Source organism: Xenopus laevis, chromosome 1L (assembly GCF_017654675.1).
Source record: "Xenopus laevis strain J_2021 chromosome 1L, Xenopus_laevis_v10.1, whole genome shotgun sequence".
Classification (NCBI taxonomy): Eukaryota; Metazoa; Chordata; class Amphibia; order Anura; family Pipidae; genus Xenopus; species Xenopus laevis.
Genome location: NC_054371.1, coordinates 132,032,822 through 132,050,205, shown reverse-complemented (window position 1 = coordinate 132,050,205; position 17,384 = coordinate 132,032,822).

Below are 17,384 nucleotides of genomic sequence, written 5' to 3'. Positions count from 1 at the left end.
CTTGTGATATCAAAGGAGCTAAAAGAAAATAACTTACAAAAGGTGTACATTGCTATTGTGGAGTTAAAAGATAATAGAGCAGTTTTTTTTATTTGTCTTTTGTGAGACAACTCACAAATCAGTATTTGAACAAGCACAGTGCTGGAAAATGGCCAATACTGAGCTCACAAAACTCACTCTCGGGTTTCTTATTTCTTTTGTCTTTAATTACAATTTCTACTGCTTTGCAAAATCAGCTTCTAAATTTAAAACTATGTGTATATTGCTGTATGAAGAATAACAAAGGAGTGCCTCTAGACTATTTTGCTGAAATAGAAAAAAATGGATAAACACCATGGGGGTTATGTAATAAAAGCTGCAAGGTTTGCTCATTTATCAACACTGGGCATTGGGCAGTAACCCATAGCAACCAATACGTGATTGGCTTTTAAGCCGGCTGCAGGTACAACAATGAATGCAAGAATTTGAGTGGTCCCCATGGGTTACTGTTCACGTGCAAATTTGCCCAGTGTTGATAAATGACTCCCAATGTCTCATATACAGGGTTAAATAATCTTGTGAGAGATTAAAGAAGAATTCTTTCAACGACAGCCACAACATTTTATTGTGTATTAGATACAAACAAGTTTGTTATGTCTATATCTATCTATCTATCTATCTATCTATCTTTCTATGAGAGTATAAAGGTCTTGCATAAAGCTACACAATAAATACTGGCATAACGTGACAGCTTTTATTAAAAATCACATATTAAATTATATTAAAGCCATAAAAGCCCACACCCCCAGATGAAGGATTCCAAAATATAACTATATAGTGCATGAAAAATAATGTTTATCATAGTGAAATCATTACTAAATCTAAGTTACTCTTCTATTCTAAGTACATAAGGGCTCATTCACAACATTTGGAAACCTGGGCAGCCTGGAAAATGAGGTTCAAAGTTGATAAATGCAATTTGGCACAGACAATATAAATGAGAGTTATACAGGGGGTTATTTATCAAAAATGTAATTTGTGAGGTTTTTCCAACTCTAATAAACTCACAATTCAAACAAACTCAAATGTTTGCTTATTTATGAAAAAATCTGAATGTAAGAACTCAATTGAATGCAGTCTGGAAAAAAAACTTCAATACCTCGAAATTTCCCCCTGAAATTGAATTTTTTGATAAAACAAAACTTGAACTTTAATAAATAACCCCTATAATGGCAATGTGTTGGGGTTTCCTTAATTGAGAAGGATCTGTGGCTTTTAGTAGATGACAAAAGGCAGTGAGCAGGCAACATTCTTAATGGAGGACTTCTGTTCATCATTTGAGCTACTGCCTGAGTAGGACTTGGAAATACTTTTACTGTACAGTGTTAATTTAAGGATCGGCCTCTACGGTTGCTGGACTTCAGTTCCCATGCTGCTTTAACCCTTCAAAATATGAAGCAAAATGTTAGGAACATTGCAATGGGCACAAACATGTATTTTTAAATGCAGTTTAGGTAGTCTTTAACTATAAGTACTGCAATATTGGATTGTCACCATGTTAAAGTGCTTGAGGTGCAAAAATAGTTCGTTTTTTGTGTGATGGTGTGTTGTTTTTATGATACACATATTGATTAGTGATGGGTGAATTTGTCCTGTTTTGATTCGCAGAAAAATTTGTGAAACACGAAAAATTTGCAAAACGCATTGCAGTCAATGGGCCTTATCATTACACAGGATTTGGACGTCTGCTTTAACAAGAACCACTCACATGTCAAATCCTTCAGTAATCAGAAGGTACTGTAATAGGCATGTACCTTGCATGGGGCCGAAATCACCAAATGCAATTACAGGATATATATTTTTTCCTGTTCCTGCAGTCAAATCACATTGTTATTCGGCACTAACATTATCAATCCAGCTAAAAAAAAGATAGACCTTCATATATTTGCCAACTATTTACAAAACTGTAAAAAAAAACTATATAGGTCATTTACAACCACAAGTATGTTGCCATAAAATGGACACAAGGGGCATTTGTCTAAATATACTGTTGTAGATGACCTGTGGGAAAATGCACACACATCAGGTGCAATTATGCTGGAATTCTAAGGGAAAAAAAGATGCATTATGGGTACAAAACATGGGTATTTGTGTCCAGTGTTTTCACTTTGCACACTGCACCAAGTTAGTAAATGCCCCTATGGATAAATATTGATAAATATAAATTTACAATTTCATTTTATTTGAATATTTAGTTTAAAGATATGACATCTATTATTTGGAATATTATTATGCAGAAATATGGGAATGTTATTTTATTTACTTTTCCTCTGTAATAATAAAACTTTTTCTTGATGATAACCAAGCTGCATATACTGTATCTGTATTGGTGGCAAAACAATCTTATTAGGATTTAAATATGTAGATATGTAGATATTTTTTACTAGCCATAAGGCAGAGAGTCTCATTTGACTGAAACCCCATTTGGCATCCAGCATGTGGAGGCCAGGCCCAGTTTGGCAATTTGTGGGTTCTGGCAAATGCCAGAGGGGCTGATGTAAGATGGTGGTGGTGGTGGGGGTGGTGTTTGGGCTCTGTGTACTTGAAATACATTTTGACTCCCAGTCCAGGGCTGATGAAAGCCCATTTATTAAAGGTAAAAGTTTAGTGGTAATAGAGGTTTTTTAAATTCTATTTCTCTAAAACCACGAATGCCATTAAAGTTATTGATAAAATCTTGTCATTTTATGAACAAAAGTTAATTTGAAAATGAATGTTTCAGATCTACAAAAACCTCTAAAACCACAAACAAAAGACAGATCTTAGAAAGAAAGGAAGGGCAATTTCCATGGATGTCTGCATGACCTTGACAGCGTTTACTTGGCGTACTTTTATTTGTGGAGTTTGTGGATTTTTCACATGGTAAGTAACAGAAAATTGTGGATTAAGGAGCCATGAAAATATGATTGTATGTGCTAAAAAGTCAGAATTGGAGAAACGTAATTTCCCAGAGCATTTTTAAATCAGCCCCATATTCTTGACCCTGCTTCTCTTAGTAGACAGAGAGAAATGCTTTGGGGTGTGATAATGTGGCCAATCAGAAATGTTATAATAGTATGGTTATTGTATATTTCTTAGTAAATATTCTTCACTTGTAAAGTGTAAAGCAGCTACAGATCAGACTGTGTGAGATCAACCTGACTATTGATTACATAATATAGAAGCTTGCAAGTGTGAGAATGCTTATATTTAAATTTTTCTGTTATCTGGAGTATTTTCTCTATGATGCATTCTTTTTGTTCTCTTCACTTTTATTAACTTCTGAAACCTATAACTTTTCTGAACTCGTCTGTCAGAATTTATCTAGTTAATAGATATTTTTCCGACTATCATATAGCATCTGCATAGGAATGCCACCTTCTATTTTCTTTTTATAGCTTTATTTAGTAATGAAACATCATACACAGAGCAGGTTGCCATCACATTGTTTATATTTTACATGATAGACAGTAAATTAGCAGTAGTACAAAAATAATATGCAAAGTGTATGCAATCTTGCAGTTTGGTAGATTGAGAGATAAAGAATTACTCAGTTAAGAGGCGTATGTCAATTCACCTTTCCCTTATTTGTTTAACATTGAATGTACAAGCTCTAGCTTCATAAGTCAGCTTGATGACTGGCCATAATAACAAAATGTAACCAGTGGTGGGAATGAAGGAGGATACAGCCAGTACAATACGAGGACTTTCTTTGCAAAATAAAATAACATAATGTAACCTTTTTTTGTTTTACTTAATGGCACTACATTTAATATAACTCCAAGTAGACAAGCATTCAAGGACATGAAGAAGAGCTAAGGAGGCCATCTCTCCACAAGTTTTCTTTTAGGGTGACATACCAGATTATATATGAACATCTGCTTGTGGGTACTGGCAATGGGGCCTGGGTGAAGGTTTCCTATGATGTATACTACTACATTTACTAGGTGTATAGTAATACTGATAAACGAATCAGCATATTGCTTGTTGACATTATAACATGGTTTGCTGATTCTGTGGTTACTTCCCAAATGTCATCAATAATATTATGGAGAACTAGTTGCTATTTTTGCTGTTCTCTAACAAATTGGAAGAGTGGGAAGAGTTTCCTGTAAGGCCCATGTATAAATGGGAAAACATTTTCTGGGGATGGGTTCTGTTACAATTGCTTCAATTCAGAATAAGTGGTAAGGTGACCTATAGGGTTTGAATTCAGTCTTAAACACACAGTTAAGCTGAATATATACAATAGGTGTTATCTGGACCTTCACATTTTAAAAAAAAAAAAAAACTGGGGAAGTGAGTTATCTTCCAAAAGATAACCCAATGCTTTAGTCCCCACCAAGAAAAACGGACCCGCCTATACTACTCCATAATGACTGCCCATTTGAAGTGGCCGAAGTTCACTCAGGCCCAAAGGGACATTTCTTGATTATAACAGGCAAACTTAAGGTTAAGCTATTTAAAATTGCAAACATCTGTGCCCCACATAAAGGCCTAGCACCATTTCTTCAAAATGTCCTAACCAAGATTAGAGGAGACTATCAGACTCCAGTGATCATAGGAGGATATTATAACCTAGTCCTCTCCGAAACCAGAGACCAATCTGCTCCTTCACAACTTAAACAGTATGGAAGCCAGCGTAGGAAACTGACCCGCAAACTTGACCTCAGATATATATATGGAGAATCAACCACCCCAACGAAAGAACCTACATCTTTTACTCTGCTCTGCACCAGCTTTACTCGAGGTTAGATCTCTTCCTGATTTCCAGAGACCTTCTCTCATCCCCTACTACAACAGATCTCAGCCCAATACATTGGACCAATTACACAGCAGTAATGATGGACATCAACCTCTTATCAGCACCTAGGAAAGCCACACATTGGCGCCTGAATAAGACACTTCTAAATGAACCCCAAATCTGCTCCGAGATCTCCAAAGCCCTCTCCGAATATTTCCATTTGAATGCACCCTCAATGCCGAATGTCCCCAATCCCTGGGTAGCTCATAAAGCTGTTATCGGAGGCAAACTTATAGCCATTGCCACGCACAGGAAAAACTGAGAACCCAGACCAAACTGAACATAGAAGGAAAACTGAAACATCTGGAATCTCTCTCACATCGACACCAGTCCCTCACTTAGCGTGGGAAAATTGTCAAAGTCTGAAAAAAAACTTAATTTGCTTCTCTCCAAGAAAGCTCTCTGTTGGACTAGACAAAAATATTATGAGAGAGAAGATAAACCACACTCATTGCTTGCTAGAAAATTGAAAGAACAAAGGGCCCAGACAGCAATTACTTCAATAGGCACAGGATATCGGGTAATGACATACTCACCCAAAGAAATTGCAGAGACTTTCCAACAATATTACAAGGATCTGTACAACCTAAACCCATCAAGAACATCCTCAAACAGGACCACAGACCAGAGACAAACCTTTTTAACCCAAAACATACACGCAAAACTATCTCAAACAGATCTTGAAAGCAATTCTAGAAGATGAAATGTAGGTCACTATTAAATTGTTCCCCACCTTTAAGGCCCCAGGCCCCATTGGGTTCCCGTCAAAATTGACGCCAGCGACAACTGACACACATTAAAGTCAATGGACGTCTGTTTAATTGTTGCTGGTGTCAACTTTTTTTGACGCAGATGAATTTTCCCGGAAAATTCGCAAATGTATTCGTCGGTGTTGCAAATTTGCACATCACTAGTTAGTACCCTACCCAAGCTCTGATCAAGCTCTTTCCTACTCCTTCCTAGATGACACCGCAATACCCAATATCATTTTAGCCTCTTATATCACGCTAACCCATAAAGAAGGCAAAGACCCAATTCAGTGTGGAAGCTACAGATCAATCACCTTACTGAATTCAGACCTCAAGATCTTCACTAAAATAATGGCCAACAGATTGAGTGAACACCTCTCTAAGCTTATTAATACGGATCAAGTAGGCTTCATCCATGGCAGACAGACCCACCATGCAGTCAACACGATTGAAATCATAATTAGGACATCTACACCAGCCCTCTTATTGAGCTTAGATGCAGAAAAGGCAATTGACCACTTAAACTGGAACTATATGTTCGACCTTCTCTATCATGTTGGTATAAAGGGTCCCTACCTTTCGGCCATCCAACATCTCTACTCCACACCAATGGCAAGTCTTAAACTACCGTAAGCATTTAATTGCCAAATCCCCATCTGCAATGGGTACAACAGACATGTCCCCTATCCCTGCTGCTATATGCCTTGAGTGTCAAACCGCTGGCATCAACTATACATAATCACAAGGACATCACGGGTCCTAAAGTCAGGGATCAGGAGTTCTTAATTTCACTCTTCGCAGATGACATCCTTTTAACACTGACAAACCCAGTAGTGTCTCTTCCAAACCTCCATCGCCTACTTACAGAATACTGAAAGATCTCTGGATATAAACTAAAAATAGACAAAATAGAGGCCCTTCCCCTCAATCTTGACTCTAATAACAAAGAGGCCTTGGTGTCCAGAGTCCATTATAAATGGAAACAGCAATCACTGAAATACCTGGGGATGCATCTGACTAAATCATATAGTACACTCAATCAACACAACTTCCCATGCCTTATAGAAACAATCAAGTTTTTCCTGAACAAATGCAGCTCCTACACTATATTGTGGTTGGGGAGAATCACTGTAATAAAGATGTCCATTTTGCCAAAATTACTATATCTTTTCAAAACCTTAGCAATCTCTGTACTCTGTATCTTAAAAGACCTCCAAAAAACCTTCTTTAGATTCATCTGGGGAAAATCAACACATGGTAAGATAAGCCAGAAAGTCACAAAGAGGCCTGGCAACACCAGACATTCTGCAATACTACCAGGCAGCACACCTGTGCCAGGTCCTTGGTTGGACCACTTTCCAGCCAACCACAAAGTGGGCAGACATAGAATTACTATGAACCTACCCAACCCATCTCTGTTCATACCTCTGGACTCAAGATCGAAATCTCAAACTGTCCCTTAAAGCCCTGGGCTCAATTTTACTCAAGCTGTCAATATGGTGCAGATGCAAGGACAGATATCGTCTAGCCAACCAGCTCTCATTAACCCCTATACTATCCAACCCACAATTTACACCTGGAACCTCCGAGGGCTTTATCCCGCACCGGGGACTACATAACCTCTTCAGAATATGCGACTTCCTTGACCCTCTCACTAATAAACAGTGGACATTCCAGGACATCGAAACCAAGTATCAACTTCCTGCCTCCTTCTTCTTCGAATACCTCCAAATCACCCACTTCATCCAAGCCAACGGTCAGAAGCCAGCAATACCCTCCCCCTGTCTTATGACTCGATTCGAAAGCATATGCAGACGAGGTTTACCTTAAAAAGCTTTTATCTCCACCCTCTACCAAATTCTAACTAGCCTCCCAAAAGACTCCTTCCCAAAACACAAATACTTTTTGTGATGGAAAACAATAACATCCGCAACCATACCATTAGAAGACTGGGAGGAGATATGGGAAAACACTCTGAAAATTGTCTCATGTGTACACCATAAAGAAAGCATCTATAAATCCATGTTATTCTGGTACTACATGCCAAAACAGCTGTGCAAAAATTACCCCAACATCTCCACCGCAATGGTGGTAACCTTGGCACGTTAGAGAATTTCATGTGGAAGTGCCCCAAATCAACTGACATTTGGACAGTAGTAGTGGAACAGCTGCCCGACTATCCATTACAAAACGATGGAAAAACCCCAATTCCCCAACATTATCTGTCTGTAGTCCTCTCGAGAATGAAAGACAGGAGTAATATGGAATTTATGAAAGCTAAACTTCAGGAAACAGTCCCAAACTTTGAGAAAACCTGGTCCAAATGGGACCTCTACACCCAAAGTTCAAGGACCATAACTCAAAGACCCCTCTTGATAGCATTTTAATAGACTTACACAGCGCATTTACTCTACTCTACACTCCTCCTTATCTTCTCCTATTTTTTACATTTTCCTTATAACTTTTACGCTTCTCTATGCTAAAATTATGATGACAGCAAGGAAAGATAACACTCAAAATAACAATTACCCTGTAGATCATGTCATTGCTATACAAAAGTATTGAACAGCGCTATGTCTGCTTGTGTTATTAAACCTTTATGTTATAAATCTAATAAAAAGAAAGTTAAAAAAAATGTCAATAGTTGTTAGCACAAGGAGAGAGCTCTCCTTTCAGGATCTGAAGAAGACTGACATGTTGATATTTTCTCTAGAAAGACTTTTGGCCTCTGACAGAAATGACATTAGGCAGTTACAGAGACAACTGTCAGTTATGCGTGCAGACTTTTTAGATATAGGGAGAGCTCTACATTTTCCAGCAAAAATTAAAGCTTTTCTTTCTGACAGAAAAGTAAACTTGATGAGGGCTACGCAATAATACATTAGGCTTAGTTTCTCTACCAATTTCTCTGAGAAAACAGTCTATTCAATTCTTTGCACCACTTTATCTTTCTTCCACCACTATACTGGAACAACCACAGTGTTCATATTTGTTCCACGTGATGGGTGTTGTTTGTGCTAGGGTTGAAAATTTGTCATACAAGGGATAAAAATTAAAAGCACTTAAAAGATATGTTTATGACTTGAGCAGGAGTAAGGCAATTTATAGGTGGGTGATCCAAGATTCTTCTGCTAGTGTTTACGTTTGCATATTCTTACTCAGGGCTGGATGTACATAGCAAGCGCCCCTAGGCCCATCGCCGTTCATTGCCCCCCGCCCCCATACCCTCTCCTTCCTTTGTATACATGCGCAAATTTTCAGCATTGGGTCCGGAGTACTCGGGATTGGTGCACAGGAAATTTTAAAAACTATTGTATCTGCTGCGGGTGTGGTTGGGTGGCATGCCGCCCCCCTAAAAGTATGCTACCCTAGGCCTGGGCTTTTGTAGCCTTTCCACAAATCCGGGCCTGTTGTTACTGGTGATATTAGGCATGCCAATCTTAGGGCTATTTGCCAGAGGCTCCCCTAAGTGAAATGGAGGCAATCATTGTGCAGGACTAGTAAGAGGTAGAAAGATCCTGTCACAAGTCTCTCTAGGAGACATAAGCAAGTTCAGAGCTACATAGATGAGCAGCTCTTGGCTCCACCAAGGAGTGTTTGAAGGGGTTAGATCTCTATTGGTACTGTTGCCTAGAAAGGGAAACCAGTGTGCAGGTTTTAGGGACGAGTTAGTTCTCCCACCTGGGTTCACGTAGTAAAGGAGTCCCTGAGGAAGAAGAGAAACTCTGGGTGGTTGGTATTTGTTCCTCCTTTGTGCTCTATTAAATGGTATGTCCTGCTGTTCATATACCTGCTCATGAATATATACTGACTACTCAATGACTGTGCTCTTTACTGCCACCATATTCTCTGCATTTGTTCAAATAAATTAGTTCAGGTAAATGCTCAAATAATCCATTATTTGACAATTCTACTGCCACAAGGCTCATCCCCTGAGAATAATAGTTCTCATGCTGAGCAAATATAAGGGTAAAGCTTATAATTAGAGTAATGGTGCAGCTCAATTTACTATAGCCTTACACAAGCAGCTTTTTGGCTTCACTGTTGGATTTTCAGTCTTGTCAGTCCTGTATGTGTATCATAACATGAATTTAGTGAGCGTGGATGGCTCCAAAAGGCAGACCCAGAACATAAACTGGCAGTTGTGAGGGGACAAAATGTTTAATGCATAGTTTTGCAGCCCCAGGGATTTACTGGTATGTGATTCATTATCCAGAAACCCAAAGCTCCATTTTAAGCAAATAATTCAGATTTTTAAAAATGATTTCCTTTTGCTGTTCAATAATAAAACAGTGCCTTGCACTTGATCCAGCCTAAGATATAATGAATCCTTATTGGAGGCAAAAAAATGCTATTGTTTAATTAATGTTTAAATGATTCTGGATAACAGGTCCCATTCCTGCATATGATTTTCAGTAGTTCTTTGTTGGAATGTCAGGCTTGGACATACTACTTGGCTATGTGGTGCATTGTACAAGTTGGAGGTTTAAAGTCCACCCCCCCGAGTTACTTACCAGTGCTAGATATTTAGGACCCCTGAAAGGACCCAAGATAGCTGTACAATTTGTACCCCTGGTCGGTACCGTGGTCTGAGAGTAAATTAACAAGAATGTAGGCTTGACTTAATGATCTCAGAATAGCAATACTAGGACTGGAAGAACCAATGATGGCAAAATCATGCCTCTAACAAATATGGAAAAAATCTAGATTTTGCAAACATTTTTATATGACAGGAAAAATTAAAATGGGATATATATATTTAACCTAACTGCAATTAGTACTGCAGATTGTATTTTTACAGTGACATGACTGACACTGCTGTTAATGACAGATGTTCATATTAGGCCTTCATTATGGCATATATTATGGCATATCTACAGAACCAATTAATGCTAACATATGGCATCCATTATTTACAGGCTTTCAATCATAATCACCAATATAATTTAAATGATTACCATTTTCAAATTTGAGTGGGGCCTTAGATTGCTGTGTCCCTTACAGACCCTTTTATCAGCAAATGAATGCATTTAGGAGGCAGAGGGCAGTACAAAAAAAAGTATCAATAAGTGTTTCTTGTGGATTAGAAATGCAGCAGTTATGTACAATTTTCTATAACTTTAAGTGATTTTTTCTATTGATATGGATTATGTTGACCCTATTACATGCTTAATATGGCAATGAAGGATTAACTGCTAGAAAAAGGTTATTTTAATAAATCTACTCTTTTGCCTATTTAGTTGAAATTGATATATATATTTATATCTATCTATACCTATATCTATATCTATCTATCTATCTATATATATTAGTTTAGGTTTTATTAGATGTATTTATTAATAATCCAAAATCATCAGAACTTAACATCATGTGCAGCTATTGTAGGTTTAATATGCCTTGTGCCTCATGGACCAGTTTAGTATTGGATCGTGAAGTAAGAAATATACATAAGCATAAATAAAAACTATTTCAACCTCAGAATAAATGCAATATTCTCTACTGTGTTGGATAGTATAAAATGATAAGGATATCACTAATGCTTAAAACTTGCCCCTTAAAATTGATTGACATCCTGTGTCATTCTTTTTAGAGACATACTGATGTATAAACATTGGGACTTCCTTTGGGAATCTAGACTGGAAGTTGCTGCCATCTTCCTTTTTGTTCCCTCTCTCAGTTGCTAGGAGACAACTATCTTTTTGCCTGGGAGTCACAGTGTCTCAGTGAAAAACAGTTATTCCCACAGTCACATGGCATGTATTTTTCTTTTACTTCATCTCTTTTGCTGACCCAAATATAATTTATAACTGCCCCTGTAAAGCTACAGTTGTCTTAATTTGGCACTCAGTCATTTAATTTTATTTTCATGAAAATGATAAAGGAATGTGGTCTAGATCCTAATGTCATATTCTAATGTGCTAATGTGCTTGTGTTAAAGTTTAGTCTGATTTCATGACAGTACTCTATGCAAAAAAATGTTCTTAATAAATATTTGGTTTACATTAAATTTGGTGGTTTGGTTAAATATGGTAACAACCGGGCTATTCTGGATAAATTTAGTTTTTTTGAGCGAATTGTACTCCATCTGCAGTACTAGCAAGTTTAATGCAGAATGTGCATTTATAATTGAACCTATTCCACCATGAAATAATTATTATCCTTTTTTAATATGGTGCTCCAGATTCAGACTCACTCTTACTTGTATGTTATCATCTCAACATATTCATGTATTCAAAGAATGAAATGGTGTAAATTGTACATGAAAAATGCTAAATGTGCTGGCAGCAGTGCATGGCTCATTTCCTTAGATAAGTGTCCTTGTACACTAGCCTGGATCAACCCGTCAGCAGTAATGTTTGGTCTGGTTTAACCTTTTATGTGTTGGCATAAAAGTACCATCATGCTGATTCCATAGATTCTGTGTTTTATTGTTGCCTTTAAATCTATGCCACTGTGACAAGCAGGGGAACTTCAACTCCCAGAATCCATCAGTTCACAATGGAACAAAGTGAGGAAAGGGCTGCATTACTCTATGAGGATAAGGGGAGTTTGAAAATTGTTTAAAGGGGTTGATCACCTTTGTCTTAACTTTTAGTATGATGTAGAGAGTGATATTCTGAGACAATTTGAACTTATTTTTCATTTTATATTATTTTGGGTCCAAGTTACCCTAGCAACAGAGTCAGAAGAAAAAGGCAAATAATTAAAAACTATAACAAATAAATAATGAACACTAATTGGAAAGTTGCCTAGAATTTACCATTTTCTTTTTAATACACGGAATCAGCTATATCCATGTAAAAAAATAAAATAACATTTAACATATATTTTACATTTATAGTTAGTTATACACCTTTTCACATAAGCCCCTCTGAAAAGGATGGAGGGGGGGAATATATTTAAAAGTGGTACAATTTGCAAAACTATATTAGAACGTGTACATTCAAATAATATATTCTGTCTGATTATTCTCAAACCAATCAATGTATTTGTTTTTTCATTTTAACAAGGGTATGTCGGCAGCCCGGTAATTTCTATTCATTCTATTCATTATGCAGGATCCTGCGCTTTCAGAAACATTCAGCACATTGCAATGTTAGTCAGGGTCAGACTGGCCCACTTTGAAAATCTGGTTCTGGTAGACAGCGCGACAAGGAGCTCCTCTGTACACATAATTTATCTTCTGCATTGGTGGTGCCCCAGTTCGACACTGCTGACAGAAACCTGAGACCCACTCGAAGTTGTCTGGCCCTCCAAACTTACCATAAACTTGCAAACATTAATAGCATGAAGCAGCAATGAAAAGACACCCCACAAATCAGTGGATAGGGTTTGAAAGGGGACGGGGCTGAAGCACATACCTCACATGCAGCCTGCCCCTAGTACAGCAAGTGTTACCTGAGTGAAAAGTGGATACGCTCTCCGAAGTCAAAGTGCTTTGCGTACAACAGCTCTCAGCTGCGCACGAGCGTACTTGATTGCGCACGGTTACACACGCGCGTACATTGTTGCGCACGGTTAAGCACGTGCGTACTTGATTGCGCATGGTTACGCACGCGCGTACTTGGTTGCGCATGGTTACGCACGCGCGCACTTGGTTGCTCACTGCTGTTGGAGGCCGAAGTCACCTGCCAGGTTGTCTACAGCGCCCGGCGCTGATGTATCTCACTGCAAGTTAAATAAACTCCATATTTTCCTACACACTGAAGCATGGAACAGATGGAATGATGCGTATTTTTAGCTTTCAGCATGGCCCTGTTGGTACAGATTCCAAAGGGAGTTTCCCATGTGGTGGGAAGTATAAAAAAAAAAACAACTGCAGGGAACACCCAAGGGATGCACCAGGGGCTGCTGCAGCCTGCCCTAAAAGAGCAGAATTAAAATGTTCCAGTCATGGTAGCCTGACGCTTACTGCACCTGAGGCAAGGTTCTTTCCTTATACTAAATGAGCAGCCCTGGGAAACACATGTAAAAATGACACCCTATTTACGTTAGAATTTGCTCTAGAGTAATACAAAGCCAGGGACAGTCTATCATATAATTACTAGATTATTTTAAAAATCAGAAACGCTTTTACTAAATTCCTGTCGCTGGGATACACTGATTGCATTTTAATTAAACATAGTGGGGGTCATTTATAAACTTCGCGCAGGGCAGATTGGTTCGCAAAGTGAATATATTTGCCCTGCGCATGGTTATATTTATAAAGCTGAATAAGAGGGTGCATACAGAATTGCGAATTTTTTATTCACAATGCGAATGTCTAAAGGGGCTTTATAAATATGTCACAATTCGCAAATTTATGCGCACACTCTGCGACTCAATTACGCCACAACTTTGGTGGCGAATAAAATATTCGCAAAACAGTTTTGCAAACTGCGAATTTAACGCTATTTTCGCGCACAACAACCTCGCACATTGGGTGCGCTCGCGCAAACTCCTGTCTCATTTGCGAAAATGTATTCACACTGCGAATTCGCAAAAACCAGAAAGACGGGCAGAGCAGTGCAATACATTAGCGCTCAGCAAAAAACATGCGCAATACATCCATTTGCGAAAAATATGCGATGCGCGAACTTTATAAATGACCCCCAGTCAGTCCTAGCTGTAGTGTATATTTACACAGGCATCAGACTCCAGACTGTATATTTGTTCATAGAACACAAAGACAATGGCCCTTTGTTTCATAATTTTGACTCCGTGGCGTTTAAAGGGATACTGTCATGGGAAAACACGTTTTTTTCAAAACACATTAGTTAGTAATGCTGCTTCCGCAGACTTCTGCACTGAGATCTGTTTTTTAAAAGAGCAAACAGATTTTTTTTATATATTATTTTTGAAATCTGACATGGGGCTAGACTTATTGTCAGTTTCCCAGCTGCCTCCAGTCATGTGACTTGTGCTCCGATAAACTTCAGCCACTCTGTTTTGCTACACTGCAGGTTGGAGTGATATCACTCCCCCCCCCCGCAGCCCATTAGCAGAACAATGGGCGGGTAACCAGATAACAGATCCATGTTAGATATAAAAACAGCACTCAGTAGTAAAAATTCATGTCCCACTGCAACTCATTCAGTTACATGGAGTAGGAGAAACAATAATTCAGAAAGCAGTTCCATAGTGGAGCACTGGCTTTTTCTGAAAGCACATGATCAGGCTAAAGGCCTGGAACTGCAGCCTCCGCACCAATATTACAACTATAAAATATATACTTGTTGGTTCAGGAATTACATTTTATATGGTAGAGTGAATTATCTGTAGTGTAAGCAGTATAATTTAGAAATGAAAACTACACCATAAAAATCATGACAGGATCCCTATAAGTAGACAATCCCTGTTCTAGCTTGTCTCCGCTTTAGTTGTTGAGACAATGATGAATCTGCCACATGCATTCATTTTATGAAGGACCGTTCCATTCCAAAGTAGATGATGGCAAATGCCTTATATTTGATTTTTGCAGCGATTTCCGATTTTAATTTTGTGGCAACAGACAGTATGGGTTCCTGGTTTATTAGCTTTGCTAAGAACCATGGTCTTTTATGGAATTTAAGTCATTTACATTTAAGCACATTAGCTTTACAACCATGATGGAATATACAGTTAGGTCCATAAATATTTGGACAGAGACAACTTCTTTCTAATTTTGGTTCTGTACATTACCACAATGAATTTTAAATGAAACAGCTCAGATGCAGTTGAACTGCAGACTTTCAGCTTTAATTCAGTGGGTTGAACAAAAAGATTGCATAAAAATGTGAGGAACTAAAGCCTTTTTTAACACAATCACTTCATTTCAGGGACTCAAAAGTAATTGGACAAAAAACTGAATGACAGCCTGAAGTGCTGAACTCACGGACATCACCAGATTCTGGGTTTCCTCCTTTTTAATGCTCTGCCAGTCATTTGCTGCAGTGGCTTTCAGTTGCTGTTTGTTTGTGGGCCTTTCTGTCCGAAGTTTATTCTTCAACAAGTGAAATGCATTCAAGAATATTCCACTTTCCGCTTTAATAAACTCCTGGGATGCTTTGGCTGTATGTTTTGGATCATTGTCCATCTGTATTATGAAAGGTCTCCCAATCAATTTGACTGCATTTAGCTGGATTTGAGCAGACAGTATGTCTCTGAACACCTGTAAGGGCTTACCCTGGTGGTCTAGCAGGGACTAGGGCTCAGCGGGAATGCCCACAGTACTAGTACTATCTCCTCAAGCGCCGGTTCTCTATGACGCGCTGCCGCTCACTTCCAGATTTAATTGCTGGATGCGTGACATCATGACGCAGAGTGGTATGAAATTCAAATATTTAAAGGGGCTTTGAGCTCAAACTCATTGCCAGTTGTTAGGTCAAACTCGTTAGTTCCTGGGTGCGATTTTTGTCCTGTTTGATTCCTGTTTTGACCCTTGCCTGTCTGACTATTCTGAACTCTGCCAAATCTGACCCTTGCCTGCTCGACTATTCTGATTCTACCGGTATTGAACCTTGCCTGCCTGACGATTCTTTGAACTCCGTCTGCAGCGACACGGCCTGTCTGACCTTGCTAGAACTTTGCCTGCACCGACCCTGGCCTGGCTGACTATGCTTTTGTCTATTCCTAAAACTGTACCTTCCGTCCAAGACCTTGCTAACGACCATGCACCTTTGCCAGTCCAGAACTCTTGCTTGGCTCCTCTCTCCTCTCTGGCGGCATCCGATTAGCGGACGGCTTCTTCTTTGAACTCCGCCTGCACTGACCTGGCCTGTCTGAACTTGCTTTAACTCTGCCCGCACTGACCCGGCCTGTCTGACCTTGCTTGAACTCTGCCCGCACTCTGCCTGACTACACTTTTGTCTATTCCTTGAACTGTATCTTCTGTCCAAAACCTTGCTAATTGATTAGTGGAGGGCTCCTCCCGAAGTGAAAGGTGGCTGCTTACAGACAGAAGCAGAGCCGAGACCAGGGAGCCTAGCACCTGTTCTGGATTTAGGGAGCCGGTTGTGACAACACCTCAGAATTAATTCGGCTGCTTCTATCCTTTGTCACATCATGGATAAACACTAGTATCCCAGTGCCACTGGTAGCCATGCACGCCCAAGCCATCACACTGCCTCCGCCATGTTTTACAGATGATGTGGTATGCTTTGCATCATGAGCTGTTCCACTCCTTCTTGGCATCATTCTGGTAGAGGTTGTTCTTGGTTTCATCTGTCCAAAGAATGTTTTTCCATAACTGTGCTGGCTTTTTTAGATTTTTTTTTTAGCAAAGTCCAATCTAGTCTTTCTATTCTTGATGCTTATAATTGGCTTACACCTTGCAGTGCACCCTCTGTATTTATGTTTATGCAGTCTTCTCTTTGTGGTAGACTTGGATATTGATACGCTTACCTCCTGAAGAGTGTTGTTCACTTGTTTGGCTGTTGTGAAGGGGTTTCTTTTCACAATGGAAATGAGTTCACCAGTGCTTTCTTTCTTTCTTTCTCAGGATGTACCAAACTGTAGGTTTTGTCACTCCTAATATTGAAGCAATTTCTCAAATGGGTTGTTTCTGTTTTTGCAGCTTTAGGATGGCTTGTTTCAACTGCATGGAGAGCTCCTTTGACCGCATGTTGTCTGTTCACAGCAAAATCTTCCACATAAAGCACCTACCTTAAATCAACTCCAGGGCTTTTATCTGCTTTATTGATAATGACATAACAAAGGAATTGCCCACACCTGCCCATGAAATAGCCTTTGAGTCAATTGTCCAATTGCTTTTGAACTGCTGAAATTAAGTGATTGTGTGATTGAAGGCTTTAGTTCCTCACATTTTTATGCAATCTTTTTGTTCAACCCACTGA